This window comes from Tamandua tetradactyla, chromosome X (genome assembly GCF_023851605.1).
Source record: "Tamandua tetradactyla isolate mTamTet1 chromosome X, mTamTet1.pri, whole genome shotgun sequence".
NCBI lineage: Eukaryota > Metazoa > Chordata > Mammalia > Pilosa > Myrmecophagidae > Tamandua > Tamandua tetradactyla.
This window is the reverse complement of record NC_135353.1, coordinates 3,291,859-3,307,084: the sequence shown is the minus strand read 5'-3', so window position 1 is coordinate 3,307,084 and position 15,226 is coordinate 3,291,859. Positions and strand designations below refer to the sequence as shown.

Sequence of the window (15,226 nt, the reverse complement as noted above, 5' to 3'; positions counted from 1 at the left end):
ATTAATAATTGAAGCACAGGGCATTTAGAATGTTGAAACTGTTCTTTATGTTACGGTAAAGGATACATGGCATTATACATTTGTGAAAACCCATAGAACTGTACAACATGAGTGAATCTTAGTGTAAACTCTGGACTTTAGTTAATAATAATGTATCAGTATTGACTCATTAATTGTAATAAATGTGCACACTAATGCAAGATATTATATAAGGGAAACTGTGCAGGGGGTGTTAGTGGGAGGTAGAGAAAAGGGAGTATATGGGAACTCTGTACTATCTTTTCAATTATCTGTAAATCTCAAACTGTTCTAAAAAATAAAGTCTTTGAATTAACTAAAACTCTATGTTTTAGTTAATTCATATAACATAATTTAATTATATAACATAATTATGTTCATATAACATAATTATGTTATATGAATTCATATAACATAATTATATAACACATGTTATATAACATATACAACATATGAATTCATAATGTTCATATAACATAATTATATAACACGTTATATAATTCATATAACATAATTATGAATTCATACTGTTCATATAACATTATTATATAACACATGTTATATAAAACTATATAACATACAACTATGTCAACATCCTGGTTGTAATATTGTAGCGTTGCAAGATATCATAACATGAAGCTGACTGAAAGTTACCCAGGGCTGCTGTATACTATTTCTTACAACCGCATGTGAATCTACAATTATCAGTAAATATAAAATTTAATTTAAAAATTCCCTGTGGATTATTGTCCCCTCTATTGCCCACTCTGGGAGCAGATGACACAGACTGCCCCACCCTTGGTAAAGCACTACTCCATTCCAAGTTTCCTTTCCTAGAAAGTGACCTCATCCATGTTGGATTTGGGGATCCACCCAGCATTATGTCAATCATTGGGGTGCTGTCAATGACTTCTAGTAAGGTGAGATGTTTGGTTCTTCTGAGGGCCTTCAATTGCTTACAGCTTAGGATGTGCAGCAAATACCACTATGAGGTAGGGGGACTGGAAGTGATATAGCCCCTGACCTTTTGGGGTGGTGGCATTGCCCCCCATGTACCTCACTTCATGGTAGTAATCTACATTTTGATAAAGCTGGAACCCTCACTAGGCAAACAGATGCAGAAACAACAAAACCACTTCCTCTTTACCCAGGGGATAGTGCTGAAAAGGAAATTTTAGTGGTCAGTTCTGTCTCAGCCCTTTTCCCCAATGCCTGGATTACTATGGACTTACAGGTTTGACCCCCAACTCCGCAGGACCCCACCTCCTCCCTCCTCACATTCCTGTCTCTTACTTTCTTTCTCTCCATCCCTCCCTCTCCACCATCAGAGAACTCGCAGACACGTATCTCCTTTTCACAATTTATTCATTTTATTTTAATCATTACTTTCAGTGTACTCTACAGTTTCTGACTCAGATCTACACCTGATGCTGACTGGCCAGCTCTCAGGAAGGAAATCTCTCCAGCCTCATCACACAGCGGTAGCTCTGTGACCTCGATCTGAAGTGGCTGGCTGCTCGGGTTGTCACATGAAGTGGTGGAGGGCTCCGGGGTCTCTTGGGCTTCCTTTCGCTCGTTTTCGTCCAGCTAACTCTCCTTGGGACAATCGTCAGGAGACTGTCCCGGGTTCTCAAACATTCCTGAATGGGCGACCATGCTCAGAGTGGCTTTTTTCATAGAACTCCCTTGAACAGGTCTTTTCACGCCCCTGGTTTGCTTCAGCATCTGGAAAGACAGTAGGGAGGAACACAGCGGATACAGAGAACATGAGGTTGGGGAAAGAGATTTGGGATGGATGGGAATGGGGCTTTCAGGAGAACTGATATGGGGTGAGTAAGGCATTGTACCAGGCAAGGACAGGGAAGGAGTCGGAGTGGGGGAGGGGCGTGGGCGCTGTGGGGGGCGTGGTGATAGTCAATGGGGAAAAAGAGGAGGAGCTTGGGAGGGTTAGTCTAACCTTTAAGCCACCTTTGGGCCTGGTTTTATATGGGACCTTCCTCTTCCTTCTCTCTTTGGTGCTTGGCTTTGGAGGCTCTTCTTCTTGGGACGCCTTCGCCATACTAAAGTCTCACAGTAGTCCAACCCAGGGTGCCTTACCTCTTTTTATATACCCTCCAGGACAGTGAGAAGCCACGCCCCTCAGCTTTGATTGGTCATCAAGGCACACCCCCCAGCCAATGGTAGCCCTTGGTAGGCTGAGATGTCACAAAGCAGAATTCTGAGACTTCTGGGGGGAGGGGGAGCTGGGTAGACCAAGTGGCATTTCCTTAGCAACCTTAAGAGCCTCCCAAACTGACATGCCAGCCCTCTTCATCAACCCATGTTCAATTCTGGTGGCGCACATGGCAAGGGGAGGGTGTCTTCTCCAAGCCTTTTCCCACGCCTCATCCCCTTACCATTCAGTGGTTCATTCTGTTTTCTCCCATCTTTCAACGTTACCTAGTTTGTGTTTGCCTTACCTGAAATTCTCCAAAGTAACGTGGCTGTATTTAAATCTCTGTGGAGATGTCAATCATCCCTCCTCCTCCCTGCAAATTTCTCTCATGCATCTTGAAGTCATTTGACTTCTTGGCGACTACTAGGGAGGCTTCCCAGTCACCTCTTTTCACAATGTCCACATAGATCTTCTCAGATTTCTGCCTTCCAGGTGGAAGTCACTGCCTTCAGGCTGTCAGGACTTGAGGGAATAAACTTGCTTTATAAGGGATCCTAGTGGTGTTTCCAGTCTGGGGTGGTGTGCACCCCAGTCACTGTAGTGTCCACATTTGGATTTTAACAGAGTAGGAGAATGGGGCAGATAGTCATGTGCCTGAAGTTGTGTTGACTGTTCGCATGCTCGAAACACCAACCTAAGACTGAGGAGTTCGCCGTGGTGAGGTAGGGGGTGTGGACGGGTGGAGGTGTGGGTGGGAAGGGTGTGGGGGGTGTTGTTTCATATGCCACCTGAAGTTCTGTCCAGTTCAACAAAGAAAAAGGCCTCCCGACTGGAAAGGAAGAGGCAAAACTGTCTTTATTCACAGACTTAAATACAGTCTACATAGAAAATTCTGTCAATCTAAATAAATACTTCTAGAATTAACAATTGAGTTTTGCAAGTTTGGAGAATATGAGAACAGTATACAAAATAATTATATTTTTATACTGGCAGTGAACTATTGTAAAGTGAAATAGAATAATGAGTTCATTTTGTGATATCATTAGAAAATATTAAATATGTAGAAATAAATCTGACAAAAGATGTAGAAGATCTGCATACTGAAAACTACAAAGTATTACAGAGATAAATTAATAAAGACCTAAGTAAATGGAGGTATATACCTTGTTTATGAGTCAACATTACTAAGATATCAATTGTTCCCAGATTTATCAATAGATTCAATGAAACTCCAATTAAAATCCCACAAGACTTTTTGATAGAAATTGGCAAACTGATGTTAACACTCATATGGAAATGGAAAAGCTATAGAATAGCCAAAAGAACTTCAAAAGACAGAATAAAGTTGGTGAGATTATGCTATCTGATTTCAAGGTTTATTATAAAGCAACATTAATCAGTATGGTGTGGTGTTGGCATAATGATAAAAATACATCAATGAAACAGAAGAGTTCAGAAAAAGACCCACACATATATTATGCATAGATAGACAATCAATTATCATGAAAGGGAAGGGAATGATTAGAGGAGAAAGGATAGCTTTTTCAACAATTATATTTGGCACAATTGGATACCACATGCAAAAAAGTTTTTCGATCTATGCCTTGTATCATATAAAAAGATAATTCAAAATGGATCATAGTCTCAAATGTCAAAACAAAAGTGTAGCACTTCTAGGAGAAAATCCCTTTGCTATCCTTGGTCAGGGAATAATTTCTTAAATAAAACAAAGAAGTAAAATCAATTAAAATATGGATAAATCTGACTTGATAAAAAGCTTCAGCTCTTTGAGAGACAATGTTAAGAGAGTGAAAAGACAAACCACAGAAGGGGATATTTGATAAATATCTTGTGCAGAGAATATATAAATAATTCTTAACAAATAATGGGCAAAGATTTGAATAGATACTTCCTCCAAAAGACATACATAAGACAAATATTCACATGAATAGAAACTCAATGTAATTAGTTATTAAGGAGATGCAAATCAAAATCACAATGAGATACAATTACATACTTATTAGAAGGGCTAAATTACCTAGTGTTGGTAAGACTGTGGATCACTGGAATTCTCATATATTTTTGGAGGAAGTGTAAAGTGGTACAACTATGTTCTAAGGCTGGCAATTTCTTAAAAATTTAAACATATATATATAAGTCAAAACACATCAAATTGTACACTTTGAGATGTTTATTGTATGCTAATTAAACTTCAATAAAGTTGTTCAAGCAATCATATTCTCTGCTGAAAAAAACAACTTTTGAAAAGAATAAAGATAAATATATTTTGTGGGGACTATTTTGACACTGGAATTATTTAGAAATGTTGGAGTATGTTGGTGTATGTTAGTGATAAAAATCAAGATTGGCTTTATTCAGTTTTATTGTTGTTGAAGAATTCTCTGTAGGAATTCAAATTCCATTTCTGGAAAGATGGAGTAGATGTGCTTTCCTCTTCTAGTTCTCCTTCTAAGTACAACTCAAACGCTTGGCGAGTTTGCTTGTTGTGTTGTCTGGAGAGAGAGGCCACATCTGAGCAACAAAAGAGGCTCTCTTGGGGGTGACTCTTAGGCCTAATTTTAAGGAGGCTTGACCTATCCTTTGTGGGGTTAAGTTTCATATGAACAAACCCCAAGACTGGGGGCTCAGCCTATAGCTTTGGTTGTCCACACTGCTTGTGAGAATATCAAGAATTCAACTGGGGGAAGATGAATTTTCCCCCGTTCTCACCATTCCCCCAAGGGGACTTTGCAAATACATTTCCACTCACTGATTGAGTCACTCTGGAATTCATCGGGGCATCACTCTGGACAAACCAACGAAATCTCATGTCCTACCCGAGATTCCAAGTACTTATGGTGTTCAATCAAGCTATCTACATAAGTTATATTAGGAAATCCACTAGTCAAAATATAAATTTTGTACCAAATAAACATTTTTGGCTTTAGTCTCACACATAAGTTGAAATTTTAAAATATTAATTACCATCTATTTTCAGCATCCTGCAGTAATGACATTCCTTTGTTCTTCCTCATGCAAAAACATTTTAAAAATTTGTACATTTAGTCACTATCATTATACACTCTAGGCATTCCTAGATTATACATCTCAGTCTTTATCATCTATCTTTCTGTCTAATTTTATTTGTGCCCCCAGCCCTCCTCCCTCTATCATTCTCACATTCAGCTTCATTCAGTGTTTTGAAAAAATTGTATTACAGTTAGGTAGTATTGTGCTGTCCATTTCTGAGTTTTTACATTCAGTCCTGTTGCACAATCTGTATCCCTTCAGCTCCAATTACCCAGTATCTTACCCTATTTCTGTCTCCTGATGGTCTCTGTTACCAATGAAATATTCCAAGTTTATTCACTAAAGTCAGTTCATATCAATGAGACCATACAGTATCTGTCCCTTTGTTTTTGGCTAATCTCACTCAGCATAATGTTCTTGAGGTCCATCCATGTTGTTACATACTTCATAACTTTATTGTATCTTACAGCTGCATAATATTCCATCATATGTATATACCACAGTTTGTTCAGCCACTCGTGTGTTGATGGACATTTTGGCTGTTTCCATCTCTTCGCAATTGTAAATAATGCTGCTATAAACACTGGTGTGCAAATGTCCATTTGTGTCCTTGCCTTCATGTCCTCTGAGTAGATACCTAGCAATGGCATTGCCGGGTCATATGGCAATTCTATATTTAGCTTTTTGAGGAACCGCCAAATTGCCTTCCACAGAGGTTGTAACATTTGACATTCCCACCAATAGTGGTTAAGTGTGCCTCTTTCTCCTCATCCTCTCCATCACTTGTCATTTTCTGTTTTATTGATAATGGCCATTCTAGTGGTATGAGATGATATCTCATTGCGGTTTTGATTTGCAATTCCCTAATAGCCAGGGAAGTTGAGCATCTCTTCATGTGCATTTTTGGCCATTTGTATTTCCTCTTCTGAGAAGTGTGTGTCCAAGTCTTTTGCCCATTTTGTAATTGGGTTGGCTGTCTCTTTGTTGTTGAGTTGAACAAATTTTGGATACTAGACCTTTATCTGATATGTCATTTCCAAATATTGTCTCCCATTGTGTAGGCTATCTTTTTACTTTCTTGACGAAGTTCTTTGATGCCCCAAAGTGTTTAATTTTGAGGAGTTCCCATTTCTTTCTTTCTTTCTTCAGTGCTTTTGCTTTGAGTGTAAGGTCTAGAAAACTGCCTCCTAGTATAAGATTTATAAGATATTTCCCTACATTTTCTTCTAGCAGTTTTATGGTCTTAGATCTAATGTTTAGGTCTTTTATCCATTTTGAGTTAACTTTTGTACAGGGTGTGAGATATGGGTGCTCTTTCATTCTTTTGCATATGGATACCCAGTTCTCTCGGCATCATTTGTTGAAGAGACTGTTCTGTCCCAGGTGAGTTGGCTTGACTGCCTTATCAATGATCAATTGTCCATAGATGAGAGGGTATACATCTGAACACTCTATTCAATTCCATTGGTCAATATATCTATCTTTATGCCAGTACGATGCTGTTTTGACCACTGTAACTTCATAATATGCCTTAAAGTCAGGTAGTGTGAGACCTCTGACTTCATTTTTTTTTCTCTGGATACTTTTAGCTATTCAGGGCACCCTGCCCTTCCAGATAAATTTGGTTATTGGTTTTTCTATTTCTGAAAAGTACGTTTTTGATATTTTAATTGGTATTGCATTGAATCTGTAAATCAATTTAGGAAGAATTGACATCTTAACTATATTTAGTCTTCCAATCCATGAACACAGTGTGCCTTTCCATCTATTTAGGTCTTCAGTGATTTCTTTTAACAATTTCTTGTAGTTTTCTTGTATAAGTCTTTTGTCTCTTTAGTTAAATTTACTCCTAAATATTTTATTCTTTTGGTTGCAATTGTAAATGGAATTCTTTTCTCGATTTCCCCCTCAGATTGTTTATTACTAGTGTATAGAAACACTGCAGATTTTTGAGTGTGGATCTTGTAACCTGCCACTTTGCTGTACTCATTTATTAGCTCTGGTAGTTTTGCTGTGGATTTTTCAGGATTTTCGACATATAGTATCATATCATCTGCAAACAGTGAGAGCTTAACTTCTTCCTTTCCAACTTTGATGCCTTGTATTTCTTTTTCTTGTCTAATTGCTCTGGCTAGAACTTCCAACACAATGTTGAATAACAGTGGTAATAGTGGACATCCTTGTCTTGTTCCTGATCTTAGGGGGAAAGTTTTCAGTTTTTCCCCATTGAGGATGATATTAGTTGTGGGTTTGGTTTTCATGTATTTCCTTTATCATTTTGAGGAAGTTCCCTTGTATTCCTATTCTTTGAAGTGTTTTCAACAGGAAAGGATGTTGAATTTTGTCAAATGCCTTTTCTGCATCAATCGAGATGATCATGTGGTTTTTCTGGCTTGATTTGTTGATATGATGTATTACATTAATTGACTTTCTTATGTTGAACCATCCTGCATACCTGGGATGAATTCTAATTGGTCATGATGTATAATTATTTTATATATTGCTGGATTCGATTTGCTAGAATTTTGTTGAGGATTTTTGCATCTATATTCATTAGAGAGATTGGTCTGTAGTTTTCTTTTTTTTGTAATGTCTTTTATCTGGCTTTGGTATAAGGGTGATGTTGGCTTCGTAGAATGAATTCGGTAGCTTTCCCTCCTCTTCAATTTTTCTGAAGAGTTTGAGCAAGATTGGTAACTAATTTTTTCTGAAATATTTGGTAGAATTCACATGTGAAGCCATCTGGTTTTGGACTTTTCTTTTTGGAGAGCTTCTTAATACTGATTCAATTTATTTACTTGTGATTGGTTTGTTGAGGTCATCTATTTCTTCTCAAGTCAAAGTTGGTTGTTCATGCCTTTCTAGAAAGTTGTCCATTTCATCTACATTGTTGCATTTATTAGCATTAAGTCGTTCATAGTATCCTGTCATTACTTCCTTTATTTCTATGGGGTCAGTGGTTATGTCTCCTTTTCCATTTTTGATCTTTATTTATTTGCATCCTCTCTCTTCTTCTTTTTGTCAGTCTTGCTAAGAGCTCATCAATCTTGTTGATTTTCTCATAGAACCAGCTCCTGGTTTTGTTGATTTTCTCAATTGTTTTCATGTTCTCTATTTCATTTATTTCTGCTCTAATCTTTGTTATTTCTTTCCTTTTGCTTGCTTTGGGGTTAGTTTGCTGTTTTTTCTCTACTTCTTCCAAGTGGGTGGTTAATTCCTCGATTTTTGCCGTTTCTTCTTTTTTGATATAGGCATTTAGGGCAATAAATTTCCCTCTTAGCACTGCCTTTGCTGCATCACATAAGTTTTGATATGTTGTATTTTTATTTTCATTTGCCTTGAGATATTTACTGATTTCTCTTGTAATTTCTTCCTTGACCCACTGCTTGTTTAAGAGTGTGTTGTTGAGCCTCTGTATATTTGTGAATTTTCTGGCACTCTGCCTATTTTTGATTTCTAATTTCATTCCTTTATGATCTGAATAAGTGTTTTGTATGATTACAATATTTTTAAATTTATTGAGACTTGCTTTGCGACCCAGCATATGGTCTATCCTTGAGAATGATCCATGAGTACTTGAGAAAAAAGTGTATCCTGCTGTTGCTGGGTGTAATGTTCTATAAATGTCTGTTAAGTCTAGCTCATTTATTGTATTATTCAAATTCTCTGTTTCTTTATTGATCCTCTGTCTAGATGTTCTGTCCATTGATGAGAGTGTGGAATTGAAGTCTCCAACTATTATGGTAGATTTGTCTATTTCTCTTTTCAGTGTTTGCTGCATGTATTTTGGAGCATTCTGGCTTGGTGCATAAATATTTATGATTGTTATGTCTTCTTTTTGAATTGTTCCTTTTATTAATACATAGTGTCCTTCTTTGTCTCTTTTACCTGCTTTACATTTGCAGTCTAATTTGTTGGATATTAGTATAGCTACTCCTGCTCTTTTCTGATAGTTATTTGCATGAAATATCTTTTACCAACCTTTCACTTTCAACCTATGTTTATCCTTGGGTCTAAGATGTGTTTCCTGTAGACAGCATATAGACGGGTCTTGTTTTTTAATCCATCCTGCCAATCTATATCTTTTGATTGGGTAGTTTATAATCCATTAATATTTAGTGTTATTACTGTATGGGTAGTACTTTCTTCTACCATTTTGCCTTTTGGATTTATATGTCGTATCTAATTTTTCTTCTTTTTACCTTTACTGGTAGTCTTTTTTTCTACACTCTTCTCCACACCTCTCTCTCCTGTCTTATTGTATCTGCCTCTAGTGCTCCCTTTAGCATTTCTTGCAGAGCCAGTCTCTTGGTCACAAATTCTCTCAGTGACTTTTTGTCTGAAAGTGTTTTAAATTTTCCCTCATTTTTGAAGGACAATTTTGCTAGATATAGAATTCTTGGTTGGCAGTTTTTCTCTTTTAGTAATTTGAGTATATCATCCCACTGTCTTCTCGCCTCCATGGTTTCTGCTGAGAAATCTACGCATAGTCTTATTGGGCTTCCCTTGTATGTTATGGATTGCTTTTCTCTTACTGCTTTCAGGATTCTCTCTTTCTCTTTGACCTTTGACATTCTGATTGATAAGTGTCTTGGAGTATGTCTATTTGGATCTATTCTCTTTGGGGTATGCTGCACTTCTTGGATCTGTAATTTTAAGTCTTGCATAAGAGTTGGGAAATTTTCAATGATAATTTCCTCCATTAGTTTTTCTCCTACTTTCTCCTTCTCTTCTCATTCTGAGATACCCACAACACGTATATTTGTGTGCTTCATATTGTCATTCAATTCCCTGAGGCCCTGCTCATATTTTTCCATTTTTTCCCTATATTTTCTTTTGCTTTTTGGATTTCAGATGTTCCATCTTCCAGTTCACTAATTCTATCTTCTGCCCCTCAAAATCTAACATTGTAGGTTTCTATTGTTTTTTCATCTCTTCTACTGTGCCTTTCATTCCCATAAGTTCTGTGATTTGTTTTTTCAGACTTTGTATTTCTTCTTTTTATTCATTCCTTCCATTCTTTATATCCTCCCTCAATTCATTGATTTGATTTTTGATGATGTTTTCCATGTTTGTTCATATATTCTGAATTAATTGTTTCAACTCCTGTACCTCATTTGAATTGTTGGTTTGTTCCTTTAACTGGGCCATATCTTCAATTTTCCTGGTGTGATTTGTTATTTTTTGCTGGCATCTAGGCATTTAATTACCTTAATTAGTTTATTCTGGAGATTGTTTTCACTTCTTTTACCTGGGGTTTTCTTGCTGGATGAATTTCTTGTCTGCCTGTTCTTTAACATTCAGTTCAGCTTTTTCTGGACCACTAGCTTAGGTTTTGTTTAACAAATCAGAATTTTTCAGTTCTTGTTTTCTTGTTTCTTGCCCTGCCTGTATGGTGCCTTTCCCTCCCATCCTTAGGAGGGTCTACTTAGGTATAATAGACCCCAGCTGGATTTTCCCAGGCCAAACTGGCCTCCTGTCAGGAGGAAAGAGTCACCTGTGTCAGATTTCCCTGAGGGTGAGACCCAGCAGGTTGAAAGACTTTACTATGAAGTCTCTGGACTCTGTTTCTCTTATCCTGCTCAGTATGTGGCGCTTGTCTGCCTGCAGGTCCCACAGCATAAGATGATGTGGTACCTTTTACTTTGGCAGACTCTCCCTGCTGGGGGCATGATGGAGACAGAGGAGAGGTTGTAGGCTGGTTTTAATGGCTTAAAATTACCAAGCCCTGGGTTCTGAATTCTTTGAAGGAGGGATTCCACCTGAGTTGGGCCTCACCCTTCCCCTGGGGAAGGCACAGCCTCCTGACAAGCCCTCAAACAAGCTTGTTTCTGCCTATACCTGGGGCATTTGCAGCCTGAGAAGCCCTGCTGCTGTATCCAAAGGCAGTCAAGCCTTTGTAGAAACACAGCCACAAAACCTCTGTTTCTTTTTATTTTTCTTTTTCCGTCAGCCCTGCCTTTTTTGATGAGGTGTCAGCCCAGGCGCTGGGGCAAAAATCAGTGACCTCTGCTTTGACCAGGTTCACCTGAGCAGGGGGGCCTATTTTAGTTGTCAGAATTTGTTAATTAATTCCACAATTGGTGTTTGGTTGTGCTCAGCCCCTGCTGCTGGTAAAGTCTCTTTCCTTTCCACTCTTGGAAGCAGCCTGTGGGAGAGGGGCACCGGCCGCCACGGCTTGGGGAACTCACGGTTCTTGGGTGACTCACAGCCACTCCAGGTGGTCCAGACTGGGGTACGCTGAGTGTCCGGTCATTGACGTGGCCCCAGGGGCTGTTCTGTACTGTCCCTGGTTATTTAGTAGCTGTTCTGGAGGACGAGCCAAATCACGCACCTTGCTAAGCCACCATCTTGGCCTGATTCAAACTCCATTACATTTTAAAGACTGAGAGTCATCTATGGATCCATGTTTTGTCCTTCGTGCCTGATGGAGTGGTAGCTCCATTGCACCACCCTTTCCAAGCACTTTCCCAGTGGCCATGCTCTCCCTAAACACTGGGGTGAAGGCCCCGTCCTCTCCAAGCATTAGTATGATTTTCAGTCTCTCCATAAACCCAGGGACACAGATCCCACCCTCTACAAGCCCTGGGGTGGCAGCACTGTCCCTGAAAAACAGGGTCCAAGGCCCAAACCCACCAAGCACTAGGGCAGACGTCCTGCCTTCTCCAAATGCACTGGTGAATTTGCCCTTTCCATATAGATGGGTGAGCCTACTCTCTTGGCTCAGGGTAGCTTGAAAAGTGGTGGTGGAATCATTCAGATAGAGGAAGGACATTCCAGAGGTTGCCAGGCTAGGGCACTTCTGGTCCAGCTGCTCCTCCATTGTGCCTCTGCCTTGAACTCTGATTTATAATGCACCCCACTTCCTCCAAGACTTGGGCAAAAAGCATAGGGTTTATGTCTTTATTTGATGAAAATGAGCTGTTGCACAGCCATTGGTACCTGTATTGGGGAAACATAGCATACAAGCAAGAAGCTTACAGGCTCAGTGGCAAACATTTTTCCTATCAGAGACTGAGAACTCTTGCAGTTGTTTATGTCACGCCTTCTTCTCTAGACAGAAGATACTAAAAAGTTGCAATCAAAGATCTCTTCATCTTATTGATACAGCCACTAGTAAGCCAAAATGTTTGTCAAAATCAGCCACAGCATGTCAGACCAGTTCTATCACTACAAGATGCCCTTTCTTATTGCCAAGATGGAGCGGAAAGGAAATAGAATCAGGATAGTTATAGTCAACATGGTTGACATGGAAAAGGCAGTTCATTGGCTTTCAATATATTCCACCAAATATTTTGGTTTTGAGCTGGGAGCACAGACCCAGTTTGATGTTAAAAATAACCAGTACATTGTCAGTGGGTCTCATAAGGTGAATAAGCTGCAATCATGTTGGATGGATTCATTAAAAAAATTTTTCTCTATGCTGAGTGTTAGAATCCTCAAACAGATCTGCATGTCAATCCAAAGAAGCAAACAATAGGTAATTCTTGTAAAGTCTGTGGCTATTGAGGCATGTTTGACACACATCATAATCTCTTCACATTCATTCTCGAAAACCCTCCTGAGAATAGTGACAATGGTACAAGAAAGAAAGAAATGGATAAGAAAATAAAGAAGGGAAAAGGCAAGGAAAATGGCTCAATATCCAGCAGTGAGACACCACCACCACCACCACCAAATCAATCAGTCCACCTCCAGAAGCTAAGGAATAAGAAAAGGAGGAGATTAGGGGAAGAAACAACCCAGGAAGTTGAAAGGTGCAGAATAGATGAAATCAGTGACGATGCTTAAGTTATTTATTTTTTTTAATTGATGTATATTATGTATTTACATACTATGTAATCATCCAAAGTGTAAAATCAGCGGTTCACAATAACATCAAATAGCTGTGCATTTATCATTACAATTGACTTTTTGTGAAAAATAATATATATACAAAACAGCAATACATTTCAAAGCACATCACAACAATTAGTTGTAGATTTCAGAGTTTGATATAGGTTAAAATTCCACAATTTCAGGTTTTTACTTCTAGCTGCTCTAAGACACTGGAGACTAAAAGAAATAGCAATATAATGATTCAGCAATCATACTCATTTGTCAAACCCTACTTTCTCTGTATAACTCCATCATCACCTTTGGTCTTTCTCATACTCTTTAGGGGGAATTTAAGCTATGCCTATTCTAACTTTTTCATGTTGGAAGGGGCTGTTGATAATATGGGATAGGAGGATGGAACTAGCTGATGATCTGGAGACACTAGCCCTTCTACGTTTCAGGTCTTACCTGGATCAAAGACCCATCTGGAGGTTGTAGGTTTCTGGAAAGTTACCCTAGTGCGTGGAACCTTTCTAGAATCTTCTATATTGTGCTAGGTGTTCTCTAGGATTGGCTGGAATGGTTCTGGTTGGGGGTTGGCAAGTTATGATAGGTAGCAATGTCTAACTGAAGCTTGTGTAAGAGCGACGTCCAGAGTAGCCTCTCGACTCTATTTGAACTTGCTCTGCCACTGATACTTTCTTAGTTATACTTCTTTTCTCCTTTTGGTCAGGATGGCATTGTTGATCCCACAGTGCCCTGGCCAGGCTCGTCCCTGGGAGTCATCCCCCATGCTGCCAGGGAGACTTTCACCCTGGATGTCATGTTCCACATAGCGGGGAGGGCAGTGACTTCACTTGCAGAGTTGGGCTTAGAGAGAGAACCCATATCTGAGCAAAAAAAAGACGTCTTCTGGAAGTAACTCGTAAGCATATCTATAGGTAGTATGCAAAAGTTTTGATGCTCAGTGATTATTTGGAAATGATTGTTGAAAAGCAGATCAACATTTGATTTTCTTGAGAAAAGGAATGAAGAGGGTATTATTGACTCATCTTGTTTTGGCTGGAATTCTTTTTAATGAGAGGATTAAGGAGCAAATTAAGAAATGCAGACATCATTTCCTCTAATTTTATCATAACAACAAAAGGCTCAGTGGTACTTTCTTCATGATTTGGAGTGTGTAGTGGCCATGCATCAAGCTCAGATCAAACCAAGATTCCATATATCTTGAGGAGATGTATAATGCAGACCTTTCAGAAGAAAGAAGTCATCATCAACTGGCTGGAAAAGGGTCTAAGAAGTATGTCTCAAAGGAACTTGCCAAATTGAATCATATCAAAGTGAAACCATTTATTAAATGATTGAAGGAAGCAGTGGAGGAATCTTGTGGTGATGAAGAGGAATATGAAGATGAGAACATTGAGGTGGTTTCCTCAAAGACCACCAGTGTACCTAAAGTTAAAACTATGAAGTCTGACAACGAGGATGATGACATTGTCATTGATACTATTTAAAGTGACTGATGCAACCTAGCTTAACAGTGTAATACTGCAAACTTGTTTAATTATCAGCCAGAAGTGCAGCATATATGTGTACAAGCTAAAATGGCTTAACATCATGCTACACTTTATACTCAAAATGTTTTACTGTGGGTGGTCTATAATTAAGCCCAATGAGGCATCTAGGGAACCCATATACATCAGTGGGCAGATGCAGCTTGCTTATTCATAACATGTTTTGTTTTGAAAAAACTATTGGTGGACACATATAGATCATATTTATACAGTTACAACAAATAAAGTTTTGGGGTTTTTTGGCCATTTTTTAGATTTTTGACTCTGAATGACAAGCTGAAATAATTGGCTCCTTTTTCATCTGTTGCACCGTTATTTAACTTGATAGGATTCTTGCAGCTTATTAGATATGATATTGTTAGATGCTGAGACTGTAAAAAGGTCTTCAGCAGATTGTAAACCTAAACTTATTTGTAATTAATTACCTTATTCAGGCATTCCAAAATATAGTTCATTTTAAGTTTCATCTCTAATTCCTCAAATTGGCGTATGGTAATGTACACTTTTTTCCCCATGCCAAGATGGACTGACGGAAGTGCAACACCTTTATCTTACTGCAAAGTAGAAGTCTTACTGCGAAGTAGAGCGCCTTAATAATTCTAAGAGCAGGTTTTGAAACCTGAATGTTTTG

General features: G+C 38.6%; 1 protein-coding gene, 1 long non-coding RNA gene and 1 pseudogene across 2 annotated transcripts in view; 2 read left to right on the top strand and 1 right to left on the bottom strand.

Annotated features, from left to right (window-relative positions):
* Positions 1 to 15,226, top strand: part of LOC143671486 (melanoma-associated antigen 10-like) — a 143,979-nt gene that overhangs the window by 58,732 nt on the left and 70,021 nt on the right. The gene's annotated exons all lie outside the window — the stretch shown is intronic.
* LOC143670861 (uncharacterized) lies at positions 1,367 to 2,206 on the bottom strand. The gene is made up of 2 exons (XR_013169461.1): positions 1,976 to 2,206; positions 1,367 to 1,743 (listed from the first exon to the last, which is right to left on the bottom strand). It is a non-coding gene; the product is annotated as an uncharacterized LOC143670861 (long non-coding RNA).
* On the top strand, positions 12,330 to 14,535 carry LOC143670134 (eukaryotic translation initiation factor 5-like; annotated as a pseudogene).